A 21,453-nucleotide genomic window follows, 5' to 3' on the forward strand; every position below is an offset into this window, starting at 1 on the left:
TAATAGCAGTCTTTTCAAACTTTCAGTCTAGAAATTTCCTATTTCACCATCTATAGATTATAGAGGATGCTCCAAAGACCATTTAAACTGTATTTTCAGAAGAATTTAGCATGTATGAAAACAGTGAAATAAGTAGTAAAATATGTAAAATAACTCTGTTGCAGGGGATGAAGCATGTCTTGAAATCTGACCTTCCATTTATTTACTGGAATTATGAGACACTGCTTCTGAAAATTTCTTACCATTTAATTCATTCAACATTTAAAACTTCAAATTAGAGACATTTTGTCCTTTCTCAGTTTTTTACTTACATTGACATCAGTGCCAAAGCTACTACCATGACTACAGTCTGCACATCCAATGTTCTCTTTCATTAAAAATGTTAAAGTATACTATGACCTCTCTTCCAGTAATTGTGCTTACACACAATAAAAGCTGACAGTAGTTCAAAGGGGCATAGAGACAGAACTGTGATCCCTGACAGGCTGGGTAGGGACAGTCTGCACCTGGCTGGCATTCAGGGGGGTTGTGGGGTGCTGCCCATGCCCTGTTCCCTGCTCCCCAGCCTTTTGTTGGGACCTTACCTCACAGCCAAACCTGCTTCTGTCATAGGGATCAGGAAGGGAGACATTTTTCCCTCATGGGTACAGGTACATCTGAGATGGAGGAACTGAACATCCAAGTGTGGCCGTACCCATTCCAGATCTGACAGGATGGTCTTCACCTGACCAGCACTTCCCAGCACGTGCAGCTCACTGAAATGTCCTGTAGAGGACCAACTGTTGTCACCAAAGAGACGAAACACCTGTGAAGTGAGAAATACTGAGTTATATCTAAAAGGCACTAATTCAGGGGTGTGTGTGAGAGGGTGAAATTTACTTATGAACCTTGTACTATGTGTGATTCCTACTTTTCTTAGACAACAATCTTCTTCTAAGAACTAATTATGGAAAATACTGCTCAGCTAGCAAACTCGATCCACAACTGAAAACAGAAACACAAATCCCAAATGATCCTATAGAACAAAACAATGACACTTCTTAACATTTTTTCTTTCTTTTTCTAGTGAATGGTGTGAGAGGGTTGCAAAGAGTAGGGAAAAAAAACATAGCCAACACTGGAAATAAATCCCATTTATAAGATGACCACTGAAGAAGGCAGAATTTTCAAGCAATAAAGCAGCTGCCCGTTCTATTTGTTACCCCCTTCTGCTTACACACAGAATCTTGGTAAAGGATTTGAGAAAATGAAACATTGAATAGCAGCACTGAGGCAGCCCAATATATAGGATGGTCTGCTGACCTTCTCCAGCTGCCACATGGCCACCCACTCTCTCTATCACTCCCCCTTCTCAGTAGGACAGGGAGAAAATGAGATGAAAAACCTTGTGGGTCAGGATAAAGACAGGGAAATATCTTGCCAGTTACTGTCATGGGCAAAACAGACTTACTTGAGGAAAATTAATTTAGTTAAACAATTAAAATATATTTGACTGGTGAGAATCAAAAACCAGTGTTAAAACAGTAGGACTGGCCTGTCTGCTCAGATGCCACAGACAGATCAAGAGTGGAATGCTGCCACAGGGTTAAGTGAAGCTCTTGACACATAAAAGCTCCTAACCTCATCCACCCCCACACATTAAACCATTTGCTCTTAAACTGCTTGGCAGCTCCTGCCTTTAAAATGAAGAATCTCTGATTTTGTTTCTAAGTAATGAAGTAGTGACTGCTGCCGTCATCCTGTCAGTCTCTTCCCAGGGCCAGGAGTGCCCTGCTGACACCGTTCAATTAACTCATCATCAGAGGGTGCCATCAGAGCCCCATGCAGGCACACACTTTATAAATGGCTCTCATGGATGCTCACTGCACTGCTGCAGAGGTAATAGGCAGCCCTCACGTACGGAGGGCTCACTAAGTTTTGTTCTTTTCTCTGTGCCTATAACACTCTCTGTAATAGCATTCATTTTGTCCTCTCAGCTCTAGTAATTCCTCTTCAATCAAAACAAGTGACCATAAGAAAGCATATTAGAGCCTTACACAACAGGCAGCAGGCACACTCATTGCTACTGCTTTGAGGAAAACCCTGAAAATGGTCCTGATAACATGAATACAAATTATCTGTGTCCCTCTCTTACCATAAAAACAATGATTACTAACCACTTTGTTCATATGCAGCTTACACATAGATTTCTGAGTAGTAATGACATTTGATTTACCCCACTGTGAGGATACAACTTAAGGTAATAGAACATTTGAATTTAGTAATGCATTCAGTATTTTTCTTACTTGCAACTGTGGAAAGGAAGAACTCTGTTCAGATTAGATTTTAGGGCTATCAACCTTACCAAAGTTATTATTAGCAGCAGTTATCAAAATTATCTACCAGTGAAAGATGGTTCTAAAACCATGGGGCCACAGTCATGGCTGGCTCCCGAGCTGTTTGTGGGTCTATATTCCTTGCTCCACAAAAGTTATATGAGAGATGATACCACTCAGGCACAATGCCCTGTGGGCATTTGTAGCTAAAAACATCATTCACTAAGAGAGCACTTTAAATCTAATTACAGAAAACATCTACATCCTGAATTTGGATAAACATGAATCTGCTTATCCTGCTGAAAAGACAAGAGCTTTTCTTTCTTCCAAAGACAATACTCAGCCCTGTGTGACAGGAAATATGCTAATATTTAGAAAGCTCCACCAATATCTTAGCAACGCCAAAAACAAGGAATTATATTACTGAGATTTCTTGAACATATTATTAACATTTTGTCACATAATTGGCTAAGAAAACAACCCCTGCCATAGGGCTCCTCATTTTTTTTATAGTACACACTCAAAAGTTCATCATCCCTTCCTTTAAGAAAAGTTTCAACAGAACAGAGAGGAACACAAAAGTTGATCATGAATTCCAAGTGCACTAATCTCAAATCACAGCTTCCTATTTTGATGATGCTTATCCTTGACTCAGCAATGCTATATTCACTGCTTTCTCTAATGATATTCTTTACATTTACTTAAATATCAGCACATTATAGCTGCTTGTCCTTTATTAGAGCACTACAAATCTTAATTTAAGGAGGGAGTGCTTTCTTTACTTACCTTATATGAAACTTTCCTCACTGATCTTATACATATAGGCCATTCCCATTTGGATTTTACAGGAAGGGATGTAAAGCAAAGAAGAGAAAGGAGTCTCATGCAGTCTCTCTCTTCCCACAGCTCATGGGAACCAGACCTAGAAACTAATCTCTCAGATGATAAAGCAAATTTGCTCAATTGCCCTTGAAGGGATACTCTGTGATTGGGGCCCAAATCTTCCTGAAATGTTCACAGAAGGTTTAACAGTCACAGAAGAAAGCTCTGAAGTCACTGTCTCTCCTTATGTTTGTCCTCTTTATTTCTCAAGGCAAGATACAAACAATGCTGAAAACTACATTCCCAAAGGGCATCATCAGTTTTGCAAAAGCCTCTAGCCTGCTGAAATGGTTTGGCCAGAAAACTCCCACAAGAATAATCCCTTAAAGTCTTTTCCCAAAGGAATTATGCTCTACAAGAAAGTTAAAATCTACAGTCTCCTGTGAACTAAACTGAGACTCACTAACTATTGCCAGTCTTCTGGAGGCCTGCAGGAACCATGGCAAACAGGTGGGAACGTGGAAAAGTAACTCACCCCAGCAAAATCTTAACATATATCCATTTTTCAGACTAAAGTGCAAAGTTATCAAAGACAGAAATTAGAAAGTTACATTAGAACCTAGCCCCACACCCCCTGCCCCCACCACTTTTTAGTAGCTTGGGAAGTTAAATTGTTACAGTGAAACAATAAATTAAGATCCATCCCCCCATTTATTTTCATGGGTATTACATCACTTAATCAGGTTGACTTCTGATACAATCACTTTCCATACACATATGGTCCAAAAAAAGTGGTACAATATTGATATATCTTTTATCCCTTCTTATTATATTAAAAAAAAGGTTTCCTTATTAAAATATCAGTCAGTACATCCTGATTTTTAATTTGAAAAGCTAGACTTTTAAAAATGTTAAAAATCCATGATTATAAAAACGTTATGTCAGAGACTATTTCCATCTAAATACAATAATTATTCACATAAGAATTATTCTGTTATTCCTTTCTATTATTATACAGGGGAAAGAAAAAAAACAACCAACTATGGCAAGAAAAAGCCTTGTATTCCATGAAGCAAAAGCAGCAAGAGTGCCCAAACTAATTCCAGACCTTTAATCTGCTACTTGAGGATTACAGCAAACCATATTAGGTGACAGATTTCAGGTGAAACAAACTTTGCATTTGATCCACAACTTTTCTGACTGGAATTGATACCAGAAAAAGTACCCAATAAAATGTATAACAACAATACAAAATTACACTTCAAATAGAGAACAATGCAAATTTGTCATTTCTACCTCAAAATCCATGAAAACTCTACTTGCTCCTCTCAGGAAGTGACAAACATGAAGGAACAAAGCAGAGAAATTCATGCAAACTAACACTGTCTAAAGTGCAGAAGGATTATTAAACTCAGATGACACCAGCAGAAATTCACATGTTCAGTGAAAGGGGTACAAGTCTCCAGGCACAATAGGGAACCCACAGGCATTGCTCAGTTTTTAACATCAAGCGTTTTAATTAGGAAGTGCTGTCTTTACCATAAATATATCTAATTTCCTCCTTATAATAAGCACATTTTAGTTATTAATACTCATCCTTTAAATTGAACTGCCTTAATTTGAATTTCATTTCTATAATCCAAGCATTTTGTTTGCATTTAAATTATCAAATATATAGAAAAAAAAAGATAGAGTTAATTACAGAAGAAATTACAATTTTAAGTCCAATTCCTTGTTGTTCCTTGTAAAATCTTCCAACATATTGTATTTGAGAGCTGCATTTGGATCTTGAGCTTCATATACTAAAATATATTAAGAGCAGCATAGAATTTGTTTCTTTGTCTTTTCTATAGCCTAAATGAATGTAGATATATTAAAATACTAGCAAATCATTTTAAGAAGAGATCAATGTCTTCTTTACAACTTCAATGTACAAATGCACTTATAGCCCATTATAGCACAAAAGATTTTTTAAAAATCTATATATACATAATAACCAACATCACAAGTTCAAATTCAATCCATAAATCACATTTTTATCTTTGCATGGTACTTTATTTTCTATTCTTTAAGTATTTTCTCAGTGACTGCAGATCATTGGAAAAAATGAACACCAATTCACAGCCTCCAGGCTCCAAATGAAAGAACTTCTCCTGCTATTTCCCTAGATGGTTAATAAATTGTCCTATAAGTCTGCCAAGGTATAGGAAGATACATTAAAATGTGTATTGTTAAAAGTTCATAGCTGTGTAAAAATTATTCAGCACAACAGAGATGTAGGATTAACCTGCTCTGAAATTTAGGATGGAGACCCTTCTATGAAAATTACTGAAGGATAAAGATTGTCAGAAAGTTTTAAACCACTAAACCTGAGACATCAGAAAAGATTTAAAATAAGACCTCAGTACTGCAAACAGCCACTTGTAGAAAGACTGAGCTGGCAGAAGCTGCTAAACATTCTTTGAAGGATCAGCAGCAAGAGTGTGGCCAGAAGAACACTCCTGGAAAACCACAACCTTGGATCTCCTCAGTGCTGCACTTCTAATGCCCAGCTTCAGCTGGGATTGTGACCCACTCAAGGGATAATCCCCTTCCCCACATACACACACTAGACTACCTGGCAAGGGTATCTAATCCTCCAATGAATACAAATCAAAGCTCTGAGATCACAATTGATTTTATATTAGACCAACAATTTGATGGAAATATGGATGCATGTCATTCTCTGAAATCTGTTTTAAAGTAATAACCCTGCAAATGAAGTACTGTAATACTGTAGGTGAGATGAAGGTGAGCAGACATGAATGTGCCATGCCTTTGTTTTTTCTAGGCTCCAAAATTTTAGATGTACAGAGGTAGGATTGTCCTATCTTAACTTTAGTATGGTACAATTTCTCTTTAAAGCATTTCATCTTCCCAGGAAAGACTTCATTGAAGCATATTGTCTGATGCCATCTTCAGATCAATTCTAAAATTTTAAGATTTGGATGGCCCCTATAACTGTCCTTTCAAATGGGTTTGCTGCTATGGCAGATTTTATTTCAGAACAACAAGTTCTAAAAATGCCAAAAGATATTTAACAAAATGCTGTTTAAGACTGAGTTAAAACTGAATCCATATGGAAAGTGCCAAGTTCTGATAGTTGAAATATGCCTGTACATTAAACAGCTTGCAGGGAAAATGTACTATATTTTCATTAAATGTATTCTTTTATTAAATATATACTTCTATTATGTTAGAAAAACAGTCTACTAAAAAAATTCAGAAGGTTTTCTAAAGAACATATTCTATAAACTCTTTCAGAAATACAGAATTTGTAATAGGGCAGAGACTGTAATATATATGTAAATAACCAACTCCAACGTAGTCATCATTTGAAATTAAAAAAAAAGTAAAGATATGGCAACGCTCTCTCTACTAAAAACACTTAGGTCCCAAGAAATTATTTCTCCTGCTTGTGGCTGGGAAACCAAGCATGCCTGAGGCAGTAGGCTGTGCTCTCTCCTTTCCTTGCTCCACAGCCAAGTGCCTGTGCACACGTGCCATGACCTCCAGAAAGGTGCTCCATTCCCCTGTAACCCAAGGCAGCACCACCTTCTGCTCACATCAGCGCAGGGAGCGGGAGCACCAGCAGGGATCTCCCTGTCCTGAGAACAGGGGCTCATCCCTGCCACACCAAGGCACTTCATAAAAGGGGATGTGGAAAGAGGCTGTGAGCGCAGCCCTGGCTGCTTTCAGGACTCCAAGGAGTGTTTTGACAACAGCATTTGGACTGAGGCTGATGCCTAGAAAGGTTGATCTGGAACAGAGCTAAATGGACAAAATAAGAATTTATTGAAAGGCCTTGAAGGGATACACCCTGGGCAGCATAAGGGCTGGCCAGAGCTACACCCAGGTTGAATCCAAGATGGACCCTAGTCACGAGTTTTTACACTTTCACAGGTTTTGGTTCATCTACATATTGGATTAAATTGTCCAATTACAGCTCCAGGTCATCCCCTGGCTTGCCCCTTCTCTTTACATTGTTTATGCTTTTTGGGCAATAGTTGTCCTCAATTCTCTGTGGGGAAAGGATTGTTTAATTTAACTGCCCTGTGAAGAGAATCTACTAACACCTAATATGAACTTTCAGGGTTACATGCCAAGCAGCAGAGAATCTGAAAAATATAAAAGCTAAAGCCCAAGGCATCAAGGCTCCAGGCACTTTGGTGCAGGGCTACAACAGACTCTGCAGCAGCAGCCTGGCAACTTCAACAGGCAATTTCCTGTGTACAGCTTCACCACAGGGATTATTAGCCAGCTAATACAGCTTTGTAATTAAAAATACCTGTTTCCTGGGGAACTGGTATAATTATTTTTGGCCCTTTTCCTGAGTTTTGCTGCAGTTTATGGCTTAGTAGAAGGGAAGCGCTTTGTGTTTTTTCTTTTGTTGTTGCTGTCTTTTTTCTTTTTTTTCTACATTTTTAAAATCATATCTCTGAATACCATTTACAATCTGAGATTGTTTTTCAGTGCCACCTGCATATCTCTTGTATACAATATACTCATGCAGTTACTACATTGAGCTACACTTGTTTTCAGGACTCACACACTAATGCTCTGGGGTATATGAGCGGGACCTGCAAGAGCATCTGAGGATAGAAAGCATTAGTGAGAGTATAATGACCATTATGTGCGACATTAAAATAATTCTTCACAGTCCAAATCTTGGCCTTTTGTGCTTCACAGTTTTATGAAGTTACAGATTTACATGATATTGAGGTTTCCTACACCCCCTATATAAAAATTCCTTGTGATAAAGCACAATTTATTGCAATAGTGTTTGAAGCAAAGAGGGGGCCATGCTTTTCTCCCCATCCAACAGGACTGACACATGTTGCATTCAGGGAAAAGTAGAGATCAGGGGTGCTTTACTGCAGCACAGCTGAATCACCTGTGTTAGGTGAGCTGAACTGTGGGAACAGGGCTGGAGACCAACAGGAGAATCAGGGAACTCAAACCAGCTCTGTAATCCTGCTCCTGCATCAAAGAGTGAAAATCTGTTATTAGGCCTCTCACCGAAGAGAATCAGTAATCAAGTTACAAAGCTGCCTGTAAAGTTTTCAGCCCAGAGTGCAGTGATGCAGAGGAATCCAATGCAGTAGGAGAAGCATACAGTGATACAGTGTATTACTTTAAAATCTCTCCTATGCTCCTGCTAATCATGCCAGACTACAGCTCATAATTTAAATTATTCATTGGGGAAGAATAAAAGTTTAATCAATAAAACCAGGGTCAAGTCACCCATACTAGAGGTTTAGGAAAAGAAGATGCCTTGAAACTAAGCTGTAAAATACTGTATATTTTGAAGGAAACCTTAATATCTCCCCTCGCTCCTATATTCATTAATAATAACAACCTACCACCTCACCTGACCTTTGCCTTCACAGGTTTGAAAGACAGTTTATGAAAATCTTTAGCATCACTGCATTTCTTTACCACTACCTGAGTACTAACAGTACATCCAAGAATCCTTAATGTTACAAAGACAGCTCTTGATCTTCCTCCAGAGCTATGAGTAAAACATCATTAAAAGAAAAAAAAGCTTCAAAAGATAAAGATATTCATAAAGGTGGTCACCACTGTTTACTTTTTGTCTTGTGTTTGATGCTTAAGTGCTACAGCGCCAGATTGCAATGTGCATTGATACTCCATCTTTTCATAATTGGCAGGGCCATAGGCAAGTGTTAAAATATTCTGTGTAGCTGTGATTGTAGTGCTGATCGATCACTCTCCAAGGCTGCAGGAAAAGCTGGCAGTTAAAGTCACTGCATAGAGCAATCATCGCAGCACTGACAGGCTGCTGTCAAGCAGGCAGGGGCATTCTGGAGACAGATAGCAGAAATGCCAAATCTGAGACAAATGCTCTTGGAATATGTAATAAATCATATTAGCTGTCTGATGCTTCTCCTTGGTGTATTGATCGTGATTAAAATAAACTAATTAGAATCATAATCATGATGCAGTGATACAGGAAACAAAGAGGTGAGCTATGCAACATAATCATGAAGTGTTTTGTAGCAGTCAAGCCAGACCACTTTCTATCTTCTCCACTTATCAGCCAATTACAGCAAGCAGTACATTTTGCATCAGGCTATAGGAATGTCAAACAGAAGCCTGGATATATAGCCCTCCCCTCTTAACAACTGCACATAGGTGCTATATTAAGATCACAATTTGGGCTGCACTTCCAGGGAAGCTACAGGAGCCATTTGAAGGTGAAGTGTAGAAAGTGGATTCTGCTGTAGCCCTCCTGCAGAGCTATAGGGGACATGAACACAGTCACAGCCCCCCTGCAACCCTCAGGCCAGGAGCCAGAGTGGGGACAACCTATAGCCAGACACATGTGCAGAGGAGGTACATGGGACTCCTCTGCAGCAGGAGGGGCCTGCAGGAAGGCAGTGCCTTGCAATGGGGGTTTTACTTCTGTGGCTTCACCAGGCATGTATCTATAGTCATTTTGACATAGCCAGGATGAAGCAGCACTGATGATGCAGTTGGATATGCAGGAGTTTGTGATTTTTTGCATTAAAATTGTAATAATTCATGTCATATTATATTGAGATGCATTTGCCAATTGTGTGACTTTCTATATCTACCGAGCACAACCTGAAATATTTAACTTTTCCATGCCATGTCATACAGAAGAAAACAGAGCAGTCATATTAAGTTACCAAGCATAGTTGACTAAAGAAATATCCTTATCCATACTAAGAACACCATGATAAGTTTAAACAATCTTTCAGAACTCCTGGGAAAACTCCCAAAACCAGCTCTTTAGAATTTTTAGCACTCAAATATTTTCAGTTCCCTGACACAGATATTCAAGATACACAAAATACAAGGATGCCCAACGGTTGGTTTAAAAAGGATCAGAGGAACAACTTTCATCTGGAAGCAGATGCCATGCATCAGTCATGAGAATTTTTACATTTAGCGGGGTCTGTATTTTGTTCTGAACCAATGACTCAATATTACATCTTCATCCTCTTTTCATGCCAATTTTACACCAACTTAACTCTATTAACATATCCCTTACCTTTAAATGGCTTATTTCAGACTCACATTAAAGTAGATGAGACAGAAGTCAGTGCTTCCTGGGGTTGGCTCCTAATACATTGTTGATGCTGTCAACAGCTTAGAATAAATATTTTACTGCTTTATTTAACCTGACACTTCATTTTATCTAGTAAAGGTATAATATAAAAGACATTCAGATTAACATGCAGATTTGTGAAAACTAGAATATCTACAGTAAATTTAATCTCTGCTAAATGTATGTGCAAGGCAATGGTAGGATCGATGTTAAATCATTCATACAACTTCAGTTATGCAATTCTACACAGATTTCTAGTATGCTAATTTCTCAGCAACGGTAATTGCCCGTTTTTAAAAGGTCATAGAATTTCATCTCCCATCTTACTTAATGTAGCAACCAATGAAGACAATGTAATGTTAGGATTTTATCTGCTTGGCCAAAAAATTCTAACTCACCTGCCTTCAGGAAGGAACATTCTATCTTCCATCTCTACTCAGCCATTCTGAAAAGGTACTGATTAGTTAAGTGATTAATGTTAATAGTCACTTCTCTAGGTAGCTAAATTGGATCTAAGTTACTAAGTTAAGGCATTGCTACTTGAACTGATTGGGCCCAAATCTAACTACAAAGTAATTGACAACAGAGTGGAAGGTAGCTGCAACTAAAAAACTGGTCAGCAGCAAAATTAAAATAGAGGTAGCAATTCAAGTAAGCCTCTGCAACACATGCAGACAAAATTGAACCTTAAGGGTTCAGTTATGGGTCCTAAGACCACATAACACTAGGCAGGATTGTGAGTAATCCTACCTGATCTGAAACACAGAAAGAGCCTGACAACCCTGAAGGAAGGATGTCCTTTCTTTCTCTCCACTACTGATCACAGCCTCCCTGGAATAAAGCCAGTCGGGATCACAGCTCCTCCTCATCCTCTTCTCTCTCTCCAAGCCCTTGCAATGCAGCACATTTAGGGTCCCCAGGCTGCAAGGCTGGATGTCTTTGTGTGTGGGGAAACAAAGGGAAAACAAAGGAGTTTCCTATGTAAATATAATTTAGTCCCAAGAATAGTGGTACTGTTTCCATTCTTTGTTTGTGGTGGTGTGTAATCAACTGACATAAGTAACTGTGTGACAAGGCTAATGAGATTGATTAACTCAGAGGAAAATGAGGCTCTATGAGATACACATGGCTTTATCTATACTGCATTTTGTTCATTTAGTTACAAGATCAAAAAAGGAGCTGTTTCCCACATTGTGGGAAGCAGCACCGTAGAAATGCTTTCCACAATTTTTATAATGGCATAAATAGATTTATATCACAAAAATCAGATTAGTATAGATGACCTATTAAGATCAGTGAATTGATTTGAGGTTAAAACCTTCACTTTGGCTTTCATCACTTGTGCCACAAGGAAAGAAAAGTGGAAAGAAAATAGGAAATTAGAAAATGAAATTAAATGCATATCTGCATATTTCGAATTTAAAAGTCACAGTTATTACTGGCATGCTTTCCTGTAGCAATTCCATATTTTAGATTTTGTTATAGTTTCTTAGGTGTCAAAGTTGAGGTCAATGAATCTCTACTGGTGTTTATCTATCAAACTGGCCAGGATGACCACAAATGCAGAACCATACAAATTATTAAAATGGAAGTTGAACCTTGAACCTTCAAGGTCAGGGGTTTTGGTTTGTTTGTGTCCTGCTCTCCCAAACCCAAAAAGGCCAGCATTCAGCTACTTGACTTCAATTAACAGATCGATTTTCCAAAATACAATAAACTCTGTCACAAGAGCAAAAATCATGCAATCTGTTTTGGAACTAGGCAAACCAAAATGCAAAAGGTATTTCCCTTTATATAATGAAAATTAGTTTTGTTTTTCTTCAAGCCATATTATTATGTAGAAATGGAAAGCTGGAAAACTTGTTAATCTTCTTTCCTTCCTCCTCTTTTCTTCATATTGGCATAACCTTTTCTGGCAGTAGTGGGAATGCCAATGTTATGTGTTTCTAATAAAAGAAAGAACCTTTTTCAGATTGTACACCAGCTGCTAAGCATTTCTACAAAGTTTCATTTGAGAATTAATGTGCTTTCTTAAACATTTTGTGCAGCTTTTTCTTTGCATGAGAGTACTTTTAACACCACAAAACGACAGCTTCAAAGAGTCGCTTGGAAGATCTCTACAAACTCTGCAAAGGCTTCTCCAATTTCACATTGGACTAGAACTCCTCTTGTGGTGAGGAGGAAAAACACTCCTGTCAGTGAAACAGCAATTTTGTATGCAGACTGAAACATTGGTCACTACAAGAAAGCAGAGTCATTATACCAAAAAAAAAAAACCCAAGCAAACCCTACCTCTCAAAATTTGTCCACATCAATGGCTTAAAAACACAAGTCCCACACAAGTTAACCCACTTTAAAAACAGGTCTTGGCAGATGGATTATTTGGAATGCACAGGCAAACATCAGGTGTCATAAGTCAGCTGGAAAGAGATACCTATGTACACTAAAATATTGATTTAATTTCTGACTTCTTTATGGCTTTTATTTCCATTTGTGCAACTGTAAACCCATTGTTTCATTTCTGTTTTGTCTTTTTGGAGTGTGTGAAGCACTGATATTATAACCCAGTGAGTGATTAAATTTCCTTTCAACTCAATTATTTTACTTGTTCCTTTTTTTTTCTACTTTTAATCCTTCCCTTAGCCTTTCCTTCCTTAACATTTAATATTCTATTAATACAAAGTTTCAAAGAAGACAGTGATGTTTACGCTCACCAACTCTTTCTTCTGCTCTTATCATTTAGAAAATACTGGTGTTAAAAATAAGTAGCACGTATCAGCACATGAGAAATCGACACCAGCTGGCAACAGCCAGCTCTAAAACAGCTCTGAAATGGCTGTTAAGAGTCTTCTGTGCCAGATACATATTCCAAATAAATGCAGATACTCCCAACCTCAAAATCACTATGAACTCTATCAGCTGGCTACAGAGACACAGCACTTCAAAGACTGGAGTTGGAGGAGGAAGAGCAAGCACTAAAAAAAGTCATGATGCAAACAGCAGAGAGGCAATACAAAAATTTCCCTTCAAGGATCCTTGTTGAGTATGTTTCAAAATACTTGGTCTGAAAGCCTGTGACGTGTGCATGAGCTCTCAGATCACAGCTCCAGTGGTAGAAACAGCATCCAAATCCAACTGGATTTATTTAAACATCAGCATTTTTGATCAAAAAAATATGTTGCCATTGTGAGGAGACTGTACTTACAATTTACAAATACTTTACAAGTGAATTATTGCATAGTGAAAATTTAACAAAAGAACTGTGGATTACATATGAAGAAGTTTTTCCCGTCCCTTTCAGAAATTATCAGTTTGTAGTAGAGAAGCTGCATCAATAATCAGACAGTGAATGGGCAAAAAAACCTCCCTACCTCTGAGTGAACTGTCTTCCTACAAAAAATAACCGTAGCAGGAAAATCTCAGATGTGTGCAACCACCAGATTTGGACACTTGAAACTAGTGATTATTGCTTTCTTTTGCAATGCAAACCAGGAATTACAAGAACATATAGCAGGAAAATCTCAGATCTGTGCAACCACCAGATTTGGACACTTGTAACTAGAGTGATTATTGCTTTCTTTTGCAATGCAAACCAAGAATTACGAGAACATTTATCAACCGGATGTACCAGAATCCATGTAAATATTGATGGCAAAAAGAAATCTATACAGGGAAACACCCTTTTTTTGCTCATTAATGGGATAATTGCATGGTCAGAGTAATAATGGAACAGGACTGCTCTCAATAAAATATTAATATCTTTTCTGAAAAGTCCATTCACAGTTGAAATAAAATGCAGTGCAGAGAGGAGATGAAAAATACTCCTCACACAGAATATTTCTCTTTCATCCATGTCAATTGTTAACTAATTTTGATTTTAAAACATTTTAATAACTTTTCAAACAGAAAAAAAATTCTGCAACAGGACATAATTTGCGTGTAGAGGATGAGTGAAGTATGTCATGTTCTTCAGCCAGTCTCCAACAAGGCTTCATAACAATGACAGTTTGCAAGGATAGATAATTACAGATGTAAATTTGTGCCAGCAGTGATGCATATGCATGATTTGTGGCATTTAGGTGTCACACACTTCATGTATAAATGACATAAATTGTGTTCAAAATAGTTACAGGTGCCAAATGATGAAAATGACAAGCAGAAAAGGGAATATCAACTGATAGCTGAGCTCCTGTCTGGGAAGGAGTGGCACTTGCTGGCAGCAACGCCTCATTTGAAAAACTTGTTCTGTGTAACATGGAAATCAGACAACAAGTAAAAATACTTGGGTGTTAAGTAAACTTAATCAACTCAAGTGTCTAAATATTTATATCCAAATATTCAGTTTGGTGCACATATGAGATCAGCTTCAAAGACAAAGCATTTCAGAGTGACCTGGATGTGCAGACACCCACACTGTTCCCCTTGATTCAATGGCATTCTTCTGCAGACAGTCATAGCAATATCTAACTTGATTTTTTAAAGACTGCATTTGTATAAAAAGGAAGAGGGCAGAGAGAGACAGCACCTACTCAGGCCCCTGGCTGGGAATGGCAAAGCCAGGTGACCAAGTTTCATTATCATTCCTTAGCAGTAGAGTATCCAGCTGCTCTTTCTGCCTCAAAATGTAAGCAGAAGGAAGGGAAAATTACTTTTACCAAGAGCATAGGGTACTTGTTTTAATAAATAAATGTCTGAAGATAATCCTAAAAAATAAAATTAGTTTGAAATTTCATCAACACGAGCTTAACAAATTAGTCTGCCTTTTACAAACTAATTTATTCATTCACATCATAAGTAACATTATTAAAGAGCATTTATGAAAGACTACGGTAGAGCCAGTCATGTGATATTTCTGTTTCCTTTCTTTTCAGCAGTTTCAATTGACTTTTTAATGAAATGTCATTCCCTTCCATGAGCAGATCAGGAATATACTACTTGTTGTGGCTGCAGTGTTACACCCCCTGCCCTCCAGCCCATAAAACATAGTAGTGATAAAAAAATAAATTAGCAGCACTGCTTTGCTGTATTACACTGATTATCTAAATATAATTTTTAAAACCTATGATTTTTTTCTAGTGGTCTCAAAAATACATCGTTCTGCACTTTTTGATAATATAGAGAAATGTTAGCTTGCTACAAGTGAAAAGATCTGGCATTTTCATTCAGATGTACAAATGTTACCTGAACAACCAGAAGTGTAAGGTCTGAAAAAAGTAACATATTATGAATACTATGTTGCAATATGTCCATAAATAATATACCATTACATCAGTTACTATGGTAACTATTTGAGATCATTGGGTTGGGGTTTTTTTCTACTACGTAAGAAAAAAATATTCACATATTCATGGCATTATCAGGGAGGTTTGATTCCAAGCAGGTTACTATTTTAGGTATTGTTCCCTTCTCACAAATGACTCTGGGAGAAAGCATTTTTGACTCAGCAAGCTTTTCTTAGGTCACTTACTCCACAGTGTTTAAGCAAACAAGTAAAAAAAAAAAAAAATAATAAAAAAATTAAAAAAGGCAGATCCTTTACCTGGCAAATGCTCAAGTTGGGCAAGTTTTGTTGAATAAAACATTTCTTCAGGAACCTGTCTTGTTTCCATCCATGGTACATTCTTTCAAATTCTGTTAAATCATTACACGTGCAAGAATGAAATGTGAGGTGGTTCCTAATGTAGTGGTAGAAGAGGTGGTGCGCAAGTGTTCAATCAGCAACCTGCAAGTGGGCAAAACACAACATCATGTCACCTATTGCTTTAGCTAAAGAAAAAAAGCAAAAAAAATATATTTTGCTTTAGTTTAATAAAAGAAAAGGCAGCAGTAAATGTTAAAGAAACTAATAACCTAAATTTTCTCATTATGCAATTATGGCTTTGTAACGGGCCATATAATTGAAATTTATTTTTAAAGATCAGACATAGGAAGGAAGAGAATCCACAATAAAGACTTTTAAGAATCATTACTATTTTAAAATTGCATTTTCAAGGTAATATTCAACTGTGTTTAAAAACTTCTCTTGGATAGAACAGTAATTCAGTGAGGTTTTGGTTACACAGTGCCACAAAAGCATTTCTTAAACTACTTGCAGAGGGCAGAAACCACTGAATATTTCAAGGAAAGCAATAAAGATATTGGCCAAAGTTAACAAACAGTACCTGCTGTATACTTGAATGTGTTTGCATATAGCAGGTACACACATATATATGTATGTGTGTACACATAAAATAAAATGGGATTGAAGACAGACAAACAACCCATATCACTCAGCAAATATTTTATCACATTACTATTAGACCATTTTACAAAAATAACTTTTCTCTTTTTTTATACCTAATATGCCCCCTAAACTTAAAATTAACTCTTTTGAATAGCTTAAACTTCACCTGCATGCTTCGAAGCTGAGTAGATAAAAATATAAGTGACTGAACAAAAAATATGATATTAAAGTAGTATGGTTGGTTTAGAGCTCCTGTGTGGCTTTAGCCCTTGTGATTTGCCTTTTGTAAAATAAAGTAAATAGTTAAGCAGCGACTAGCTTTGTGCAAGGTCCACTGGTGATTTTTGCAGGGGTATTAAAGGAAGGGTTCCTTTGTTTGGTTGATGGGTTTTTTGGTTGTACATTTTTTTACAGCTGTGTTTCTCACTCTTCCCTAACAGGTCAGGAATAGACAGGGCCAAAAGCCACAATCATTGAGTGAACTACAGACATATTTTTCAAGGCAAAATTGACCAGGGCTTTTGTATGTGAAAGCAATAATTCACAACTCTACATTCTACAGCCTCACTGGTTTAGGGTGTGAGTGGGGTGTCCAACCACCCCTCAGCAGGAGGCAGGAATTTGTCCACACAAAATTTAACATATTTTTGCACTGGATATTGATCAGTGAAACAGTCTGTATTCCACCTTGTACAGAATGTACAACAATTTTTTTCACATTTTAATTGATCTTTGATATGCACAATAGATGGCAGTTATCCCTAAGTTTTTTTTAGGAGAATTATCGGAGAGTGTGATGCCTCATTTGCTGGATAATAAATGTTCCATCATGGTAATAACTGCAGGGAAGGGTATGTTTCTGAAACAGCTTCTCTAGCTGGAGAAATGGATTAGAGAGATTACCATTTCATCAAAGTGGCAGAACAGTTGAGAGGAAATATGGAAGGAAATTTTTGTATAATTTCTGTAGAGTTGCTATTTGTCAAACCCCACTGGCATCAATCATGCTATATCTTTTCTCCTGATGCAATCACATCAAAAAAAGTTTCTCTTTAATATGCATGTATTGGAGTAAAAGAAGAGACATATAATTCAAATTTCTTTGAATTCTACTATCATCTAGATAAGAAATGCACAGATGATACTATAATTTTAATTTCAGTTTATAAGTTTTTCCCAACATTAAAGAAGTTTCTTCACCTTGATCATATTTGCTATAGCAGATTTTTAAACTAATTGTACCATGATTTCCAGCAAGGTACTCAGTCCTGTGTATAAATAAGGAACACATCGATTCTCAGACATGAAATTCACATATAGAAAACTTGAGAGGTCTGACATTCTTGAAGAATAATGGTGATTAACATGCCTGAACTGCATTCAGTCAAGAGCCATGTTAATGGATTTTGGAGAAGGCATTCCTATCGACCCATGCAACCCTGTAGTGAAGTCATTAAAGAAAAAGAAATAACCAATAAAAGGATTTGCTGCATGTAAAAAAAGTAGTTGCTGAATTAGAATAGGGAAGCTTAGAAGTCAGATCATACCATTTTTTTCAGAAGTGCCTTTTTTATTATATTCTGTTTTCCTTATCTCCCCTCACCCCAAGTTTCAAACAGAACACATTTTCTTTACAAAATCATATCTAAAAAAATATAACTAGTTGTAGTATGATTTCCATATGTTGTTCAAGTGAGATTTGAGAGGCATCCAGAAGCTTAAACTGGTGGAAAAGCTGCCTAGTGCCAGAGGAGCTGTGTCTGCTAGAACAGAAAATGTCTGTGGTTGGGATATAACATAAGTGTAGTGAAGATTAGTGTATCAGAGAAGAATACTGAAAAGAAAAAGGAAAATACAGAAAAACCAAATAGCTTATCACTCAAAGTTTTGAAAGTCAGCATATGTATCAGCTTATCTGAATAATCACAGATGTCATGCATTTTGGATTGGCCATGCAGAAAGCTGCATGCATGCTCCTGAAAAGTGGACATCTGAGAACAAAGACTGCAGTTCCTTTGAAATTTTGCTAATAATGCAAAGGATCTTAAAAATTATAACATAGAGGCATAATCCGTTTTAAATGGTGTTTTTCAGAATTTTTTATTAGATATCCTAGGCCTTTAGCTCCTTGTTAAAAGGCTATAGCATGTTTGTATTTTGTTTAGCTATTTGCATAATGTAAAAATATTACCTAGCAATTAATGTATGTAGATTACATCCCAGTGACACTTCCTTGCAGTGAATTCTGTGTTTCCCTGCAGATGTGTTTGTTATTGTGTCCATAATTAAGCAGTTTTTCTTACACACACCCTGGTATCTAGATGTCTCTGTAGAGTGTGTTTAGACCTCTGCTTGCACAGCATGCTCCTTACTGTGCAGCTGTAGTTTTCCAATTATTTTCATGACTTGAAACACAAACCTGGAAAAATATAACCCAAAGTGACCAGGACAGTGTGTTACTCCTGGGTAACACTGTGGGATACTCACTTTGCCACAATCTCAGCAGGATTCCAATGGAGGAGGTCACATGGCATGAAATATTATCATGCTATACACATAAGGTTGAGGACTAAGCCTGACAGATGAACAGAACTCAGTCCCATCTTCAATCCATGCATCACCTGCAATGCCAGTTCTGCGGCAGGTACAAAAGAGGGCTAGCCTGGAATGAGATCTGGTTTTGCCTGCTGATAAAGTCAATCACACATTTAATCTGGTTAAATTAATATTTACACAAGCTTAGAGGGTTAACAACAAAAGTCATACCACTATACCTGATCCCCCTCAGCATTACCTGAGGATGACAGAGATCAAATCCCACAAACTTTTAGGTCCCCTCCGTGTCATAAGTATATGCCTTCTCACAAAGCATTCAGATGGAGTAAACTCATTAAAGGACATTTATTATTCCTTCCCCAAAAATGGGAAGTTTCATTGGGGTACATTTTCAGATAGTTTTGCGATACTGCAACTCAACAACTCAAAAAAATTGCACAAATATGCACTCAATGTGTCCCTTTGGTCTATGAGACAAGTGAAAAAACAGGAGCTGTTACACATTTTTGAAAAATTCAGCCTCGGTTCCTTGTTCCAATGGTTTTTTTGGTGCCTAGGGATCTCAGCCTGGATAAGGGAATTAATTCCTGCTTTTGGACAGTCAGGGCAGTCTTTGGTGTGAAATCATTTGTAATGTATCAGTGTTTTAGACTCTATTTTATGCCAGGAATAATGCACCTACACCACTCAAGGTTTTGGGGGGTCTTTTTGGTCAAATTGCCCTAAGTTTTTAAATTAAAAATCTCATAAATCATTATATTAAATAAATTTTTAAAAATTATTAGCAGACGATAACATATCATTCAAGAGTTTCATATTCTGAGGAGGAATATTTTTACATAGCTATGGCAATTTTCACCAGGTTTTCAGATCTTTTTAAAAGGGAGACCACCCTAAAAAAAATGTAATCCATTAGAAAAAAGTAGGTTAAAAATCAACACTTTAAATAGTTTTGAAATTATAATCCTTCATAGCTTTTGAAAAGTATGTTTCATTATCTAATTTTCATAACTTGCCACTTTACACATTCACTATCTTTCATTGATTCTTCTGATGCCATAGACTGACAAAAAATTGTCTAGTAAAAGTAGAAGTTTTGCTCTTAATAAACAAGTGCTGGTTTTAACTGGCATTAAGGTTCAGTTGGAGAAACACATGTCTCCATCAACCTGCTGTTTGTTCTAGTAAGAGAAGTTTCACATGCAGGAAATGCACTGTGCCAGACGTGTACAAAGAGTTCCTGCACGTGTTTAGCTTTTGGCAGGATAGATTTTCCTGGCTTCTTTGGGGCTTTTCCTCGTCTAATGCCACCCAGAAAACTCAAACTGATTGCAGGCCACACTGAAGGACCTCATGTTTCTGTGCTGACTGAGCAGCTGCAGACCATCAGCAGTTCAGAAGTGTGCAACTTGTGCAGCACTACTGCAACATCATTTTATCAGATCATCTGAAGAGGAGCTGTCCATAATTTGGGGCACACAGCAGCACTCAAAGCCTATGCAATCCACAATCACAGTTATGTCTCCAGATATTTCTCCAGGCAAAAGAAAAACTCCATCAGGAAAATGGTGATGCTAAAACTGCCAGGCTGTCCCTGGGGTCTGTCCACTGTACTCAAGAGCTGCCTCCCTTGAGAGCAGCATATCCACAACTGAACCACCAGAGTGGACTCAAACATTTATCTCATTTTCCAGCATGGCACCTATGAAACATGAGTGCAGTGCAAAAAAAAAAAAAAATAAAAAAATCATTTACTGCTGCTACATATCATTAGTCTATCACTGGTCCACTGAGGCACGCAAACACTTCTGAATTCTTTGCCAAGACAACAAAATTGCAATAAATATAACACTGCCAAGAGCCTTCATGCTAGAAACAGGAAAAAGAGCAAAGCTTGAAATTCACAATGCATCCCCTAGAAAAGAAATACCACATTTAGAGAGACCAACAGCCCATGTCCTGGTGGTCAGCAGCTCTCTGTCAGGAGAGATCCTGTCAGCTCCACTTCCTCCCTCTTGGCAGAAAATGACACTGCTCAGGGCCTCCTGCTTGTCAGGCAGGGAAGCAAAGCTTCAGATTCTTAATTCAGCCACTCTTGAGAAAATAGTATCTTTTCTAAGAAGCTGGGAACTTCTACTTAATTTGGATCTACTGCCAGCAAAGTAGCAATGTGATATGTAAACACGGCCTCTTCTAAAATCCTCTAACACTTTGCTTTCTGTCTGGAAAGAGATTTCCAAGGCCTTGTGAGAAGGTTTATGCTACCCTCCTTTAACTGGAGATGTAAATGTGTGGTTATGGGACCAGGCACAACAAAGCCATGCAGCACAATTTGTTGAGCTCATACCTGCTACCAGAACAGTAAAATTCAAAGTCAAAAATCTCCAATTATTGCCTCTGTA

General features: G+C 37.5%; 1 long non-coding RNA gene across 1 annotated transcript in view; it reads right to left on the reverse strand.

Moving 5' to 3' along the window:
* Positions 1-590: 590 nt before the first annotated feature.
* Positions 591-21,453, reverse strand: part of LOC120510498 — a 51,195-nt gene continuing 30,332 nt past the window's right edge. The window contains exons 6-7 of the long non-coding RNA XR_005629518.1: positions 15,812-15,994; positions 591-805 (exon numbers count right to left, since the gene is read on the reverse strand). This is a non-coding gene — a long non-coding RNA (uncharacterized LOC120510498). The remainder of the gene's footprint in view (positions 806-15,811; positions 15,995-21,453) is intronic.

The sequence above is a fragment of the Passer montanus genome, unplaced genomic scaffold (assembly GCF_014805655.1).
Source record: "Passer montanus isolate IOZ18808 unplaced genomic scaffold, ASM1480565v1 scaffold58, whole genome shotgun sequence".
Taxonomy (NCBI): Eukaryota; Metazoa; Chordata; class Aves; order Passeriformes; family Passeridae; genus Passer; species Passer montanus.